This window comes from Mastigoproctus giganteus, chromosome 2 (assembly GCF_048544385.1).
Source record: "Mastigoproctus giganteus isolate SK-2022 chromosome 2, ASM4854438v1, whole genome shotgun sequence".
Taxonomy (NCBI): Eukaryota; Metazoa; Arthropoda; class Arachnida; order Uropygi; family Thelyphonidae; genus Mastigoproctus; species Mastigoproctus giganteus.
In genome coordinates, this window is record NC_143576.1 from 222,329,493 (window position 1) to 222,346,941 (window position 17,449).

Here is a 17,449-nt window from a genome sequence, read left to right on the forward strand (position 1 = left end):
ATTTTCAGGAGTTTCGAGAAAACAGGAAAACGATCATACTGCTTTTGCCAGTAAATTCTTCAAAGACAAACCTTTAGAACACACTTTGAACTCATACCATTCATCTAACACATTCTCAGTTATGTCCATCTCTTCTTCCTTGTTGACTTGCAGAAGGGATGTATAGTAAGATACAAGAGTTGTTAATTCATGATTCCTAAAACTTTCAAAGGAAGTTTTCGACCAAGCGAATGTATCAAATACTGACATAGATGTCAGTATATCATCTGTAACTGTGTTCATAAATCATCATGTATGGCCTCTATTTCCTTCTCTATTATTTTATTTCTATCTATTTTAAATTTATCATGGTCCTTTTACAATTTCAGTCAGCTGCAATCATTATACAATCCATTCATAGATGTTGAATTTACAAATTGATCTTCCCTAGATTGTATTTGATTTCTTTAAGACTTGTCAAAGTCTTGTTAACCTGAAACTGCACTTGGTTTACTTGGTTTATTAGTAACAGAGGCTTCTGAAAAACCAATGAGAGCTACTTTAGTGGCAAAAGTCATGCAGAAAGTGCAGGGTTGTAAGAAATCTGTCATTTTTCTATTTTTTCAATATGCATTTTTGCTTTTTTGCTGTACTTTTTCTTGCCATAACTCAAGTTTTTGAGCTGTGTAACTAGAGAACTGCAGTCTTGAATGACAGCTTTAATGGTTCCTAATTTGCTGGCTCCTCAACATACACTGTGTAATTTGTGCAACTTTGACGGTTTTGTTGATAGCAGTTTCTGTAAGGCAGTGATCAATTTCCTCACTGTTTAATACTACTTTTAGTGATTTGAAAACACTTAATTACAACTTGCGTTACCCCAGGGGCTCATATCTGGTGAGTATGTGCTTGGCACACCCAGTGTCCTGAGCTAGATATCATCATTCTCTTTCTTGGTGATTCTCTTCTACTTTTGACTCTCTCTGTCCCTCTCTCAGGGTAACTCAGGAATTTTTTTTTTTTTTTGGCTGGTGCAGCATAAGTCTCAGGCTTCCTTGCACCGTGTAGCTAATAATAATAATAATGTATAGCTGTGACATGTACACAATCCTTGATTTTCTTTACCAAACCACTAACACCTCCAACCATGGAAGGTGCTCCATCTGTTGCTAGTCCAGCAATACAATTTTCTTTTCTCCAATCCAAGTGTACATTCTTCAGTTTCTTTGTCAGTGCTGTCTAGGTAGCCTGAAGCAGTACTATTTTCCAAGGGAGCAATAGCAAGAACAACCCTTTGATACTGCCATCATTGTGGGGGTGGAGTAGTGGTTAGCTTACTGGTGATGCACAATTCCTTTCATGTGTGCTCCTGGTGAACACTGGGTAGTTGCTGCGATGAAACCTGATGCTGAAGTGTGCTTTTTTAAAGGCTTGACGTAGCCGAGTGGTTAGGAGTGTGAGTGCAGTAGCACATGCTCTTTGAGTGGACCAGGGTTCAAGCCTGTGACCACTAAATACGATTAAAATTTGTATTGACTGATTTATTGTAAATTCCACTGACCTGGCAGTCGTGCCGGAGTATAAACAAGAATAATTATATAAAATAATAAATAAATAACTCTACAGCCCTTGTCAATTCACTGCAGGATGGAGGTCTCATCAGTAAGTCATGTTGAGGGAAATGGACCATAATCTGCCGTGCTGGTCCAATGTAGGTTGGAAGATCAATCATATTTAGCAGTCAGGGGCTTGAATCCCAGTCTATTCAAAGAGTGTGTGCTGTTGCACTCCTGCTCCTGACCACTCTGCTATATAGGCCAAGTGGTCAGGAACAGGTCATATCCAACATTTGTGTATCTTACATAAATTACACATTCTTCTATTTCTGATCTATTAGTTGAGCCATCTAACAAAATAGAAACGAATTCTGATTCTCTGATATTGGCAGCAATACTTTCCTTTACCTAATAGGCTATATGGTGTATGAATTCTTTACACTGATTGCTGTTTGTCGTTGAATTTGTTTGCTAATTTTAAAAATTGTTTTTGACAATGTATTGTGATATATTAAAACATTTCGCAAGAAGCAAATATTTTCTCATCCATCTTTTTTAACACACTTTGCAATTACACTATTTTCTGGATGTTCTCATTGTTGTAGTAGAGCTTTAGGAGCATCAGCAACTGGGGCTATATTGCTCCATATAGTGTCTGTAAATTGAATGTGTTCTCTGGTCGATTTTCTGTTTGCTGAATGAGAAACCCAAATTTCCAGGAAGAAAAAACCATGTTACCCCACCTGAGACTGACTAATTCAGCCACATGAAAATGGCCCATAAAAACTCACATCATTAACAGAACTCAAACTCAGATCTCTTCTAGTGTGGGGAGGATGGCAATTCTATTAACTGTGCTGCCCACGAGGGCTGGATGTTTATGAGCATTTAATGCTTCCATGCACCTAATATGTAGGCCTGACAAATTATGCAACTTGAAAGTTTCATGTCTAAAAGCTTCCTTGAAGCCAACAATTACATGAGGTGAACTGTCACACAAAGCTTTCAGTTGTGGACAAACAACACCTTGCCGTATCATTTTCATACTGAAGCCATGGAAATTCCTCTGTCCACTTTAAAAGAAATTTCCTTTTTCCACTATTCAGTGCATTTCCTTTAACTGTCTCTTAAGCTGTGGAATCATTACATGAATATAATCTAGAGCTATCTTTCATTACACCACCATTTTTTTTCTGTGCATTATAAACAAAGTTGAGGCTAAAAACATTCAAAATCACGATTAAAGTTCTCAGTAAAATAAATTGCTTAGTTCTTTACACATGTTTACATTTGTTGGCTATACATATGAATTCTGATTGACTTTGCCGCCCAGTCTTGGCAGATGAACAGGGCTATTGATGTCATATGATGCTGCGGCAACTATGATTACAATCGAAAATCATTAAGGTTGCCTTTTTAGAATCAATATAAAGACATTTTATATTTTCGTAAAATAAAAAAATATATGTGTAATACTTCTTTCTCAACATTCCAAGTTTAAATATCCATTATTAATGGTTCTGCATATTTCATCATCGATTACAAAATAAGGCAATTACTGCTGTCTGCTACACATTTATTTTAGGTTACCATGTCACGATTGGCTGGCTACTTCGTGGTACACCTAAGCACTAACTATAAAATGATGCAAGCATATTAGAATTAGCAGAGGCATACGATGCAAGAAAGCAAGCTTATATAGCATCAGCCAAAAAAAAATGCCTTCCAATTTCACCCATCCATTCACTCCAAATGTTTGTCTAGTTCTGCTTTGAACTTATTTAAGTTGCTGACCTCCACTACAACAGTTGGAAGTTTGTTCCAAACATAAACCACCTGCTGGCTAAAGGCGAATTTCCGCACATCTATTCTACAATTGTCTTTCCTCAATTTGAATTTATGCCCTCTCAGGTGAGTAATCTGAGCAAGAGGAAGAATCCCATTAATTGGATGGATTAATGGATTGAGCTTGCTCAATCCATTCAAGGCCTTATACACCCCAATTAGATCACCTCACAGATGCCTAGTCTCCAGAAGCTGCAATTTGCAGAACTTAAGTCTTTCTTGGTAACACCAACCCTTTGTTCCACTCACCAATCTCGTTGCTCTTCTCTATACTTGTTCCAGCAGCTCGGATCACACCTTGAGTACTGTATATAGGTCTGGAAGCCTCATTTTTACCTAAAACGAGGCCTCCACTCAAGGTGTGGCCTGGCCATTGCCTTATAAAAGGGGACAATCATCCCCTTATCCCTGCTAGCAAAATTCCTGTATATCATTGACAAGACACTGTGAGCTACCCTTGCAGCCTTTTTGCACTACAGTCAGTGCTCGTATAACACGTGTTTATACTACACGAATTCGATCATACACGATTTATAAATAGGGGAATGATATCTTATATAACACGAACCGAATTCACTTTTACACGATTCGCCTTTATGTTTAAAAGAAATGGCAGTCGAACGCAGAATCACCCCAACCGAAGGCAACACGATAGGAATGAAGAAAAGATTCTGAAAATGTATTTGTTTCTTATATCAGTGAAGGGGAAACACATTTCACCATAATAACGTAAAAACCCACACAATTCCAGCTATCAGTATTATCGCAAATGCAATTAGATCGAGTTTACTACCAGTTTATTACAGATTCCACTAGCAGAAACGCAATTGGAAATTGTTTTTATTGTTTTATGGTAGTAACCCTTAGAAATGTGCATTAGTAAAATGTGAGGTGTTAAGGTGTTAATAGTGTATCTCTGCCTTTACGGTGTTGTTTATTCAGTTGCTACACACATGCAGCTTTGTTTATGTGTATCAAGCGTGCCTCCTCGTTTTGTAATTTTGCTTTATTCCTTAAAAATGAGTAAAATACTTAAAAGGTGTGAAAAGGAAGCATCCTGGTGAAGACACTACAGACTCAGAGAGAAAAAGAAAAGCAATATCGATAAAGAGAGGCGGACTGGGTCAAAAATTCTTACCCGGGAAAATTTATAGTGGCCTCATACTAGCGTTTATGGCCAAAATCACACTGGCCTCCGGCCAACCGGGGTTTCCCCGGTAAGGCTTATGGCCAGTCCGCCTCTGTCGATAGAGAAAAAATATGAAATTGTGAGACGCTTTGAGCGAAATGAAAGACCATGTGATATTGCACATGCTACAGACCCAACGGCGAAAATTACAAAGAATGCAGAGAAAATAAAAACAACTTTCATAGCAGGAACAACTCAAAGTGTAATTAAAATTCATTAGATTAAGACACAAGAATTGGAAGAGATGGAACGGCTGTCATCTGTTTGGAAAGAAAATCAAACAAAAAACAAGTTTGCTTACGATAGAAGCAAAAGCATTAGCAATATTTTATTACGTAATAGTCGTAATAAAATACGTAAGTATTTTATTATGATTATTTATTGTGTTTGGTAATGATTTGGTTACAAATGTGTGTTCAGTCTTGGGTGGTCGGCACCTAACCCTATTTTTTCCATAGAGCCTGTTGTTCATATTGCATGATTTTGCATTGCACGAGGGTTTCTAGGAACACAACTATCGTGCTATACGAGGACTGACTGTATTTAGAAAACTTCATATCTGACTGTACAATTACTCCAGGTCCTTTTCATTCTCCACTACCTTGAGTGTAGTATCACCCGGTTGATACATTACTCTGGGGTTACTGCCACCCATATGCAGTACTTTATATTTGTCAATGTTAAACTTCATTTGCCACCTCTCGGCCCATCTGCTCAACTTTTCCAGATCCTGTTGCAGTAGTGTACTATCATTACTGTCATTAACAACTGTGCCAACCTTCGTATCATCTGCAAACTTAGACATTAATCCTGTTATACCTTCATCAGTATCATCGATAAATACCGAAAATAACAATGGGCCCCAACACCGAACCCTGGAATACTTCACTAATAACATTAGTCTATGAAGAGCTGTGTCCATTGATAACCACTCTGTATTCTCCCACTCAATCATCCTTTTATTCATTGTAGCAACTTGCCCTTAATGCCATTATATCCTCTTATTGATTGTATTCCATTAGGATAAAATCAGTAAGATAATTGATAAAACAAGTGTTTGTAATGACCAGAATTTCTTAGTAGGCACAATATAAGTAAAGTAAAAATACAAAAATGATTTACAACATAAAATAAATGCCATAAAATTGGCATACTGATGATTACACTGAAACTTTACAACTTCAGATATATAATTTGCTCGTAGCAGATGTATGACATTATAAATAAATTTTACTGAAATACGTTAAGGGTTTTAGCCTCAGGCTGCGAGAGATTTAGACAACATACAAGTTAGTGCAAATGCATCATATTAGTACGCAGCTGAACTCTGAATTAGCAAAAATATGCAAAGTTGGCATTGTTTAAGTTATATCTCATATTGTGAACGAGTTACCATGATATTGCACTACTTCGAATAAGTAACGCTTCACCAAAGGAGAAGACTGTTGTTACTTATTCTCAGTGGATACCACCACCCAGACGGCACCGTTTCAGGGCTATTTGGCTCTTCTTTGGTTGGTGGGTAGGTATCCTAGTGATGCAATAATGATGGAACAGTTATAAAGTATAACTCCACAATATGAGAGATGCCTGATGGTGTATAATATAAATTAAGATTGAAATACATTAAATAAGTTTAGCTGCATACTAATATGATGCGTTTGCACTAACTTGTACATTGTCTAAATCTCTTGCAGCCTGAAGCTAAGGCCCTTAACATATTTCAGTCTTAATTTATATTACACACCATCAGGCATCTCTCATATTGTAGAGTTATACTTTATAACTGTTTTGTCATCATTGCATCACTAAGGTACCTACCCACCTACCGAAGAAGGATCAAATAGCCCTGAAACAATGCCTGAAACAGTGAGAATAAGTAACAACAGTCTTCTCCTTTAATGAAGCGTTACTTATTCAAAGTAGTGCAATATCATGGCAACTCATTGTGAAGGTATTCACAATATGAGATATAACTTAAACAATGCTGACTTTTTTTTTTTTTTTTTTATGTGAACCCCAAACACGAGAGATATTAGAACCTATAGTACTTAGTACCGTGCTTGGGTTGGAGGTTGAGAAGACGAAAGAAGATATTTGTTGACATTGGACTTGAACTTCTGTAGATTGTAATTTTCAGGAAATACGTATGAAGGAAGGTTGTTCCAGAAAACGGCAGTTGAATGAATAAATGAGGAAGATGAAAAGTTGGTTCTGTGGGTTTGAAGTTGGACAGTAAATGGATGTTGGCTGGTGGCGGCACGTGTTCGGACTGTTTTGAAAGAGAGAGCGGGAATTATAGAAGCCAATTCAGAAGAACAGTGCCCATGGAAGTATCTGTAAAAGAGGCATGCAGCAGAAACAGTGCGTCTATGAGAAAGCGAGTGGAGAGACTCTGTTATAGATGAGTCATTAATTAACCTAACTGCCCTCTTCTGAATGGAATCAAGAAGCCTGAGAGAGGTTTTGGGGGCACCACCCCAAATGTGGGAACAATATTCCATGGCAGGGCGGATTTGCGATTTATACAGAGTGAGCAGCTGTTTGGAAGAAAAGTAACGCCGAGAGCGAAAGAGAAAACCAAGTTTTTTAGATGCAGAAGAAGCAATATTTGTAATGTGCTTGTGCCAAGAGAGATTAGAAGTCAGGGTAATCCCCAAAAGAGATATATCATTTTGCCTAGAAATCGGTGTGTCACTAAAGATAAGCATAGGAGCAGAAGAATCCTTTTTGCGAGATATAAGATAAGACTGAATTTTAGAAGCGTTGAAATCAACTAAGTTGTCTTTGCACCACTGGAGAATTAACTGAAGATCGGCATTTAAGGAATTGGTAGCAGATTTTCGAGAAGTTGAAGCTGATTGAGCAGGACAAGGTTTCTCAAAATGGAAAGTTGAATGCAATGTGCTATCATCGGCAAAACTATGGATAGGATTTCCAGTCAATGGAAGAAGGTCATTGATATACAAGAGGAAAAGAGTGGGGGAAAGAACTGAACCTTGGGGGACACCGGCATTAGTGGAGAAGTTAGAAGACAGAGAGCCATCTACCATCACCCTCAGTGAGCGATCAGAGAGAAAACTGGATAACCAATTACTAAAAACAGTTGGCAAACCATAAGATGGAAGCTTGTTTAGAAGACCTTTATGCCAAACACGATCAAAAGCCTTTGAGATGTCAAGAGCAACTACTTGTGTTTCACCGAACCTTTCCATTGAAGTAGTCCATAAATGGGTAACATAAGCCAGGATATCACCAGTGGATCGACACTGACGGAATCCATACTGGTGATCGTTGATCAGACGGAAAGTTTCTAGGTAGTTTAAGAGTTGGCGGTTAATTGATTTCTCCATTACTTTAGAAAGAGTAGAAGTAATTGCAATGGGACGATAATTGGATGGGAGGGATTTGTCACCCTTTTTAGGAACTGGCTGGATATGAGCAAATTTCCAAGCAGAAGGAAAAACACCTTTGGAATAAGAAAGTGAAAAAAGGCGGCAAAGAATAGGAGTAAGTTCAGGAGCACAGATTTTGAGAACAAGTGGAGAAATACCATCAGGACCTGGAGCTTTCTTAGCATCAAGATTCATCAAAGTCCTTCTGATATCCTTTTGACGGAAGACCACAGGAGGCATTGAATGGACCGTGTTGGGAATGGTGGGAGGTGTTTTACCAAGTTCATTAATACATGAGCTGGAAGAAAAATGGGATGCTAGCAGGTCAGCTTTATCCTTGGCTGAAGTGACAACAGAACCATCTGGTTTGGACAGAGGTGGAAGCAGAGATGGGCAAAAGTTGCGGCCAATAGCTTTGGCAAGAGACCAGAATGCTCGGCTACCATTAGGGCAAGAAGCAAGTTTTCTACTCTTAGCCTGTTCAAACTCTAGTTTGGACTGATTAATAACTGCTTTACAATTGTTGGGAGCTTTGGTGTAGGCAGAAAATGAAACTGAAGAATTAGAAACAAGCCAATTACGATATGCAACATTCTTCTCTTGAACAGCCTTAGCACATTTATTGGAAAACCAAGGTTTAGATAAAGGACGAGATTTTAAAGTGGAGTGTGGGATAAAGGATTCCATTCCTGCAAGAATAATTTCACTGACACGATCTGAGCAAACGTTGACATCAGAAGTTTTGAAACAGTAATCCGACCAAGGAAAAGAAGAAAAGAAGTCTCGCAGGTCATCCCATTTTGCATTCTTGTAATGCCAAACAACACGAGGTTGGGAATAGCCATGAGATAAAGGTTCCATTGGAGAAGAGACAATCACCAAGTTGTGATCTGAAGTGCCTAAAGGACCTCTCACTTTGACCGTGTACTTAGAAGGGTTGTTTGTGAGAAAAAGATCAAGCGTATTGGCTGTATGATTCGGATTGTCCGGTATTCTTGTAGGTAAATGAACAATCTGTGCTAGGTCATTAGTAATTGCAAAAGCCTCAGCATCTCGACCTGCTGGGTCGGTGTGACTAGAGAACGGAAGCCAGCTGGAGTTGTGAACATTAAAATCACCAAGGAAAATTACCTCACTGTTAGGAAAGTTGGACTGGAGAAAGTCAAGTTGCAACGAGAGGAAGTCAAAGAGCTCCAAGTGATTAGTGGAGTTGGGAGAACGGTAGAGACAACAGATGAATTTGAAACAATGAGGTAGAGAGATTTTAAGCCAGAGAAGATCGAAGAGAGGAGATTCCAAATTGCCAAGTCTCTGACAGGGAATATCAGAACGGACATATGCACAAGTACCACCTTTGAGGCGAAAGGAATCATACAGCGAATAATTTGGGCATCTGAGATGAGCAGTAGTTGAATCAACCGATAACTGAGATTCTGTCAGAAAAAGTACATGTGGTTTGGCAGACTGCAAGTGGAAATGGACATCGTTGAGATTAGAATTCAGACCACGTATATTTGTGAAATGAATTAGGAAGTCCTTGGGAGGTTTAGATCTTTTCGCAGATAAGCTTGTTCTATTAGTTTGGCAATTCATGGTGTATTCAATAGTAAGAAAGAGTGGGTGGGACATGCTGTATGAAGTAATGAAATTTTTGGATGTGGCGTACATGTGGTAAGAATATACCCAGATCCTTGACATAACGTGGCCTCGACAATGCTCCCCGCATACACACTACTCTGACTCCCTCCAGTCACTATCTGGCAGAGTAGAGGTAGCAAGATTATACACTAGCTGATCCGGAAGCCTCCTAGAGAGTTACCAATAGGTTCGGTCCGGTGTACTAACTAGCGGCCGGCCTGCGAAAACCGTTTTAGAGCTGTACCCTCGAAATGTAAGGAATATTGGATCTCGCCACGACGTTCATCATAACCTCAAAAGTCATCAATCATACTGCATGATGGAAGAGATAGGGAAGGGTTGACCGGAACTTAGCTCTAGAGACTAAACATGGGTTCCACCACTTCAAGCCTCCAATAAGCAAAGTGGTGGTATTTCACCGGTTGATGAGAGTCATCTACCACCTAGTACTGCCTGGTAACATAGAGGGGCGGCGTTCCTCCATGTGGTGTGGGCGCCACACCTCGACCCCTGCTTACGTTGGTTCACACCTGGGTGGTCACCCACCATGTGCTTGTGCATGGAGGTTATACCCAGGATTACTAACAGTCCCACCATCGTGAAGGTGCAAGCAGAGGATTTGGCTGTCACAGACCGTCCGGACTTTGCCGAAATTGGGTCCACTTGACTTGAGTGTCACCCGAATATCAGTTCCATCAGCGTTTTAGACTCCCAGGTAGCAAGTACAGCTTATCTGGCATATCTGAGAGAATGTCTGTGACAACCTCAAGGACCTGACTTTGCATGTTTTTCTAATTCAGAGTTTAGCTGCGTACTAATATGATGCATTTGTTCTAATTGCACGTTGTCTAAATAAATTTTATAAATTGTAGACTTTGTTTATTGGCCAGCTGACTTTCTAATAAATTCTTAAGATTAAAGTTTGTTTCCTTATGGCAGTCAAAAGTCTTCTGGCTCTGAACAGAATTCATAGATGGCAAATTACCAACTGATTTTTTGGAATCATTATATTATTTAACTTGAACTCAAATAGCATCAGTTTGTCATTTAATAGCTCTATTCAGAGAGCAAGTTTTTTTAACCAAATCAAGTTTACAAAATAAATAAATAAAAAAAAATCCAATACTTCTCAATACCACTGAAGATAATGAAGTCAGTGTTTTTGAGTGGAAGTTCTTTCCTAATAATGAAAGAATTAAAAATTGATTTACTGACAAGTGCACAAGGAAGCTTGAAATATAACAAATTATCCCAACTCATGCTTGGTATTTTAACAATTCCTCATAGAAATGCTGTGTGAGAGAATAGCTGGCAGTTTAAAAAACACCAAACTCAGTCCCTTTATTTCTGGTAAAGCTTTTGAAATGTTCTTGACACCCAATCTTAAACTAAACTAAACTAAACTCAACGTTCCTGAAGAGAGCAAAATCCACAACAGTTTCTTTCTTGAAGCAGTCATCGGTTGATGTCTAGCAGATAATCCGAACAGAAATCCACAGGCAGAAAAATCCTAGGTAAGCTAATGTTTGAAAGCATAATGTACTGGTAAACAATCATCCGGCTTTATTTTGATGTAAACTCTGCATGTTGTCACTGAAATTTAATTTCCAATACAGTCTGGATTTTAAAAAACCTGTTTTTTGCCAAAAAATCTGTTTTTTCTTCTGGTTTTTTATAGAGAAGAATTCTGGAATTCATTAAGGAATTCATAAAGGAAATCTGGAAGAAAGAAGTTTCTGTAGGGAAATGATGACTTTTACCTTCCAGTGCACTTGAATTGGTGTGATTTGAATTTGGATGTAATGGGAGTGGCATGAGTGAACTTCAAGATAACCCATCTTTGCAAAGAGCCAGTAGAGAACAAAATATTGAACACAAGTGATGAGAATGGCTGACTCACTATTCCCAACATCTGTGTCGAACATCTAGAGAGGAGGAGATCTACTGTTGCATTTTTTGTGGGAAATCTAATATTGAGATTGTGGTTGTTAAAATGATTATAAAAAGATTCTCTGGTCCCAAATGATGAAAATATTAACATAATATCAATGTTGTCATTTTAAAAAATGAATTTTTCACAATTGCATTCATAATTGAGTGAAAATAAAGGTGGCTTCAAAAAGTGAACAGTTTTGGATTATTTCATGCCTTTTGTTCCAAGCATAATAATGGTGGAAAAAGTTCACCAACATGTCTGCTAATGTTATAATTTTAATGACGCAAAGGGTTAAAGTTTAGTATAATTACTAATTCTAAATTTTTTTTTTTACAAAATGAATAAATACCTTACTCATTTAGTAACTGTTTTAACTAAGGCGCATTTAGGGCTAGAGCTTCAAGCTGCGAACAAATTTAGACTATGTATATAAAGTGCTTAGCATCATAATACACAGCCATTTCTGAATAAACAGAAAATTTTTAAGGTGGCATTGTTTTAGGTTATATCTCATGTTGTGAATACCTTCACAACGAGTTGCCATGATATTGCACTACTTTTTTACTGAATAAATGTTTTACTAAATAAATGAACTGCTTTTAAAGCAAATAACTTGGAAATCACAAGACTTATTGTAAACAAATTATAGTAAGACCTTTTTTGTGTTGATCTAAGCTAGATGTGAGGTGGAAAACCAATGTAATTATCAGTGTAACAGTTTTCCTTCTTGAAAATATTTTCTTGCCATGTCTGAACGTTTGCATATAATAACTTGCCTCTCAGTGGATTTTCAGGAAATTTTATATTTGGCTCTTTTAGAAAGATTTAGTATTTCGTATTTAGTATTAGAAAGATTTTATTTCACCAACGACATACACATTTTATATTCAAATATAACAATTATTCACGATTATTTAACAGTACAGTTATCAATTATCAGGAATTAGAAAAACAAACAGAAAAATTCTCACCCAGAATTTTTTTTAAGAAATATATTGATAGGTTCAGAGTATATTCTGAGAATAGGGTGCAAGAATAATTGCTAATCTTGTCAAAGGAAGGTTAGGTGAGTCAGAAAACTGCTAGTTTGAGGGGAGAGAGATACAAGACTAACGGTTTATCAGTACATAGTTTGTTTTAAATGTGCTAATGGTACAAAGGTACCATTAGCACATTTAAAGCACATTATTAGTACAGTGGTTAACGAAAGTAATCAGGGTATGCTACTTAAGACGATCTTGATAAACTAAGCAGATGGCTGAAAAATGGAAACTGAGGTTTGATAGTGATAAATGCAAGGTACTGCATTTGAGTAGCAGAAATCCCATAATAACTTTTTCATTCTTCACTAACTTAAATTAGTGGAGGAGGAAAAAGATGAATGAAAAATAAAAAGATGTAGAATTATCCTAGGGAATAATTATACAGTCAGACACGAAGTTCTCTGAGCAGCACAGATAGACTTCTGGGAGAACATAAGAATCTCTCAACAGGAATCCCTGCTGGCAAAGTTCCAACAATATATTGGAACTTTGCCAGCAGGAATAAAGAAGTGATTACCCCATTGTATAAGGCAATGGTTATGCCACATCTCGAATACTGCACATAGATTTGGAAACTGCATTTCAGGAAGGATATATATCTGTTGGAAAGGGCACAGAGAAAAGCAACAAGATTAGTTATGGACACAAAAGGATATTCTTACCAAGAAAGCCTAGAGTTCTGTAAATTGGTCTCTAGAAACTAAGCATCTGCATGATGACCTAACTGAAATGTGTAAGCTTTAAAAGAGTTCAGTTTGTTTGTTATTTGGTTTTTAGGAACATTAGCAACTAAGTCCATATTGCTCCGGGGGGGGGGGGGATATGCGGTGGTCATTTCCTGACCTTTCTGCATCCTCCATATTTGATGGTCATGGGCTCGAACCCCGGTCTAATCGAGAAGCATGTGCTACGCACTGCTGCTCCTGCCGACCTGACTACAGAGATGCCAAATGAATGAATGTGAAAGTGTCTGCAATTCTACCCAGACAAAAAAGGAGGAAGGAGGCCCAGACAAAAAAAAGGTAGGAGCAGCAGTGCGTAGCGCTGCTGCTCCTACCCACCTGGGCTACGGAGGCACCAAAGAGTTAAGTAAACTAAAACCTAAATGCTGATGGCATCTTTACCTTTTCTCATATTGAACGTACAAAGTGGCATTAATTTAAATCGGAGGAAGAGATGGAAAATGTTTTTGTTGTTGCTGTTTTGTTTGGGGTCAAGTATTGTATATAAGCTTTGTTTCTTGCATCATGTTGCACAATGGCTGCTTTGACATAATTTACTAGTCCATTAATCACTCTGATTTTATTCATTGAAGTTTTTCCCAGAACTATTAGGAAATATCTTAACCCGACCTGATAAGCTTATGATTTTTTTTGGAAATGTTTGGTTATGTTCTAAAGATATTCTGAGATGATAGTGCTGTATATATTATAATTTCTGTTCATTGCTTGCCAATCACAGGACCACAGCCAGCCATGTATATTTCCAAATCACTTGTGGGGGGGGGAACAAATTTATGCATTCATGAACAGTCATGGAAATGGTGTGTGGACAGAACTCATGCCACATATTTGTAATATCAAGTGAAATTATGCATCAAAATGATTGCCAAACAGATCATGTCAGAGTGGCCAGTGATGGATAAATTATGACTGAATTCAGAATTCACTTACTTAATCTATGCTAAAACAGATATTTAAATAGATTCAGAAGATAAAAATTAAAAACACGTTTCACCATTCATTAAAATAGGTCATTTCGGCCTATTTTAATCAATGTTTCAGTGTGCTGATTTTTTTTTTTTCCCCCCATCTTACTTAACTGTTAATACTATTGATATCGGTTAAGTGCAAACTAAATGGCATCCATAGTTAACTACTAACAGTAGTGTCAGGTGAATTTTACATATATAAAGAGACATATGCATTCCTGATAAATGTACATACACCACGTGATAGTTATCAAAATTGAACTGAGGAAGCTTATCTTTATTTTAATTGCCACTATATGTACCAAAAAAAAAAAAAAATCTTAATGAAAAAATTATCAGCTTTCTGTAATGCAGTTCTTTTATGATTGAAGGAAGCAAGCATTTTAGGAATCACTTTAGTCATATTTGTTTAAAAATAATATCACAAATTTGATTTAAAAAAAAGAGGTTTTTTTGTTTTAAAAATATTTTCTTTTCCATCTGAGATTTTCTCTTTAAGTTCCAAGTATTTTTTTTTTTTTTTTACAATTATTGTAACAAAGATTAACATATAATTCAAAAAATTGTAAAAATCTTTACAACTGATATCATATGTTGTTTTGCTTTTGCTATTAATTTTGAAATGCCAGACAAGAGCTGTAGTGGTTAAAAATGACTGACTGATTTAATTACCAAATAACCTAAAAAAGGGTTTAGGGTTCTTTGCACAAGTTAGTGCAAAGCATCATCTAAAATGATGCTTTGCACTAACTTGTTTGTCTATTAAATTCCCAATAGTCTGAGGCTTTCGGTTCTAAATCGTTTTTTGTACTATCATAGACCACCTGGCATCTCTCATATTGTGGAGTTAACTTCATAACTGGGTTGTCACTCATTGCAGGGTATCTGCTCACTGATCAAAGGCCAACAAGATAGTGCTGTCTGGGTGATGGTATCTGCCGAGAATAAGTAATATTAATCTTCTCTACTGGCAAAGCATTGCTTATTGGAGGTGGTGCAATAACAAGAAACTCGTGAAGGCATTCACAATATGAGATGTAACAAAAAATCTGTTAACAGCTTAAATTAAACATCACTATATAGAAATTCCTGCCATACCTCCTGATGCCAGTCAGCACTTTCCATATATAAAAATAATTTATCTCAAAATTCATTAGCATAGATTCCAGATAGGTCACTAACAAGAAATAACACCTGTCATTTTTTAAGGTGGTTTTAATGCAGATTTACCCATCAGTAGTCAGGGTGGATCACTGAGACCCAAGAAGAAATTTGGTGATTTGTGCTATTCACCTACTCTGTCCATATAGCAAAAACTCTCACTACCTTTCAACACAAATATTTCCTTTGATTTCTCCATTGAAATTCCACAAATCTCTGTAAGCTAAATGGAAAAAATGAAATAATGCTAAGTCTTTTTTAGTTTATTCCTGGTGTAAACAAGTGTGCATTGGCCTTGCTAAGCTTACTTTGGGAAGGATCTATCTCATTCACTGGATTTTTGGAGCATCTGCTGTAAGTGCACTTCCATAGATTAGCTACTGCTGATGTGTGGTTTAGCCAGTTAAGCATATGCTTTTGCTTGGCTACAGGATCTGCATGGTTCCACAGTATTACATTGAGAATAGAAAAGAACTACTGTACAGTAAGAGTTTCTTTGAATGCACAGATAAAGAAACATGCACTTCTCACAACTAATTATTTGGTGGGGGAAATATATATATAATGTAGTAGGTATATATCTATTATTTAACTAATGCTAAGTCTTTTTTAGCCTTTGATCCATAATTCATATTATCGCTATTCAAATTCATATCCTATTTCTCTACTAAATTTTAATTTTATTATTCGTAATTATTATATATATATATATATATATATGAAATTATGTAGAAGAATATGTAATTTGAGGAATAGAAATAGAAAAAGAGTATCAGAACAGATTAATGCCATCAAAATAATTATTGAACATTACATCAGTCTGTATATTATTTTTTACTTTTTAAAACTTAATACCAACTGGATTAATTGGAGAATTTGCATACAACTGGAGAAATTTAACAAGAATTTAGAATATAAGTATTAGGGGTGAAAACTATACCCATGAGGCCAAAGGGCCAAGTATTCAGGTAACTAAGTTGGACTTCATTGTTGTACCCTATAAATAAATACATAGATTATAATAAAATAGTAAAATTAAAATGGTGATATAGTTAATTATTGATAATTGGATACATTGAATGGAACGTTAACTAGGGCTAGCTCCTCAATATATCCCATCAATAATTGGCTGAGGCTGTCTGTTTCTGTTTGCCACTTGGCAGTTTGTCTAGGTTCAAATATACTGAGAATATAATTTCAATATAATTTAATTACTTTAGTATACATTAATATACGTTAACTTTAGCAGAAAACTGGCAGAATAAACACTAGCCCTAGTGGTTATTTCCTTTATTGCATCTACTTACAAAATTCTAGAAAATTCATCCATTGGCAAGCCTCATAAAGTGCAAGAACTGGTGTCAAACAACGAAATAAGGATAAAAAATATATTCACGTTATCACTTAAAATTGTTTTTAAAATGATATTGTTGTAGATCCTTTCCAGAATGTGTATCATCAAAATTTCAAGAGAGAATCTCTATTGGCAGCCATGTTTTAAACTTCTGAAAAGCAGTCTAGCTTAGCCTCTGCATCAATTTTTACCTTATGTGCAAAAGAAGAAAGTGCATGTTACTTATAATGGATTGTGTTTTTGTATCACTGCAAAATCTTTCTTTGATGCGTATGTGACTTAATAACAAAATTTAAAGGAAAACTTTTTACTGGAAGGTATGCTATAAACTTCCAAAAGCCAGTGGAAAATCGAAAGAAGAAAATTGAATAAGTAATTAAAGAAAAAAAGTACTGCAATTATAAATAAGAAATTTTGGTTTTGCAAACTAGACAGTATTTCTAACTGGGGTTGGGGGGGGACATGTTAAGAAAGTTTTATAAATGCCAGTGCTGTTGAGTTTCCTTATGCATCTCCTTTTCAAGTCCTTTCTGTCTTTATGGCAGCTTGCATATATAATAATTGTAGGTGTGACTGTGTGTGGGTTAATTAATATAAAAATAGTAACAATGATAACAGAGGACAACATGTATTGACTCCTCT

General features: G+C 36.6%; 1 protein-coding gene across 1 annotated transcript in view; it reads left to right on the forward strand.

Moving 5' to 3' along the window:
• The window catches only part of Su(var)3-9 (Suppressor of variegation 3-9), a 210,852-nt gene that overhangs the window by 46,563 nt on the left and 146,840 nt on the right, over positions 1 to 17,449 (forward strand). The window lies entirely within an intron of this gene.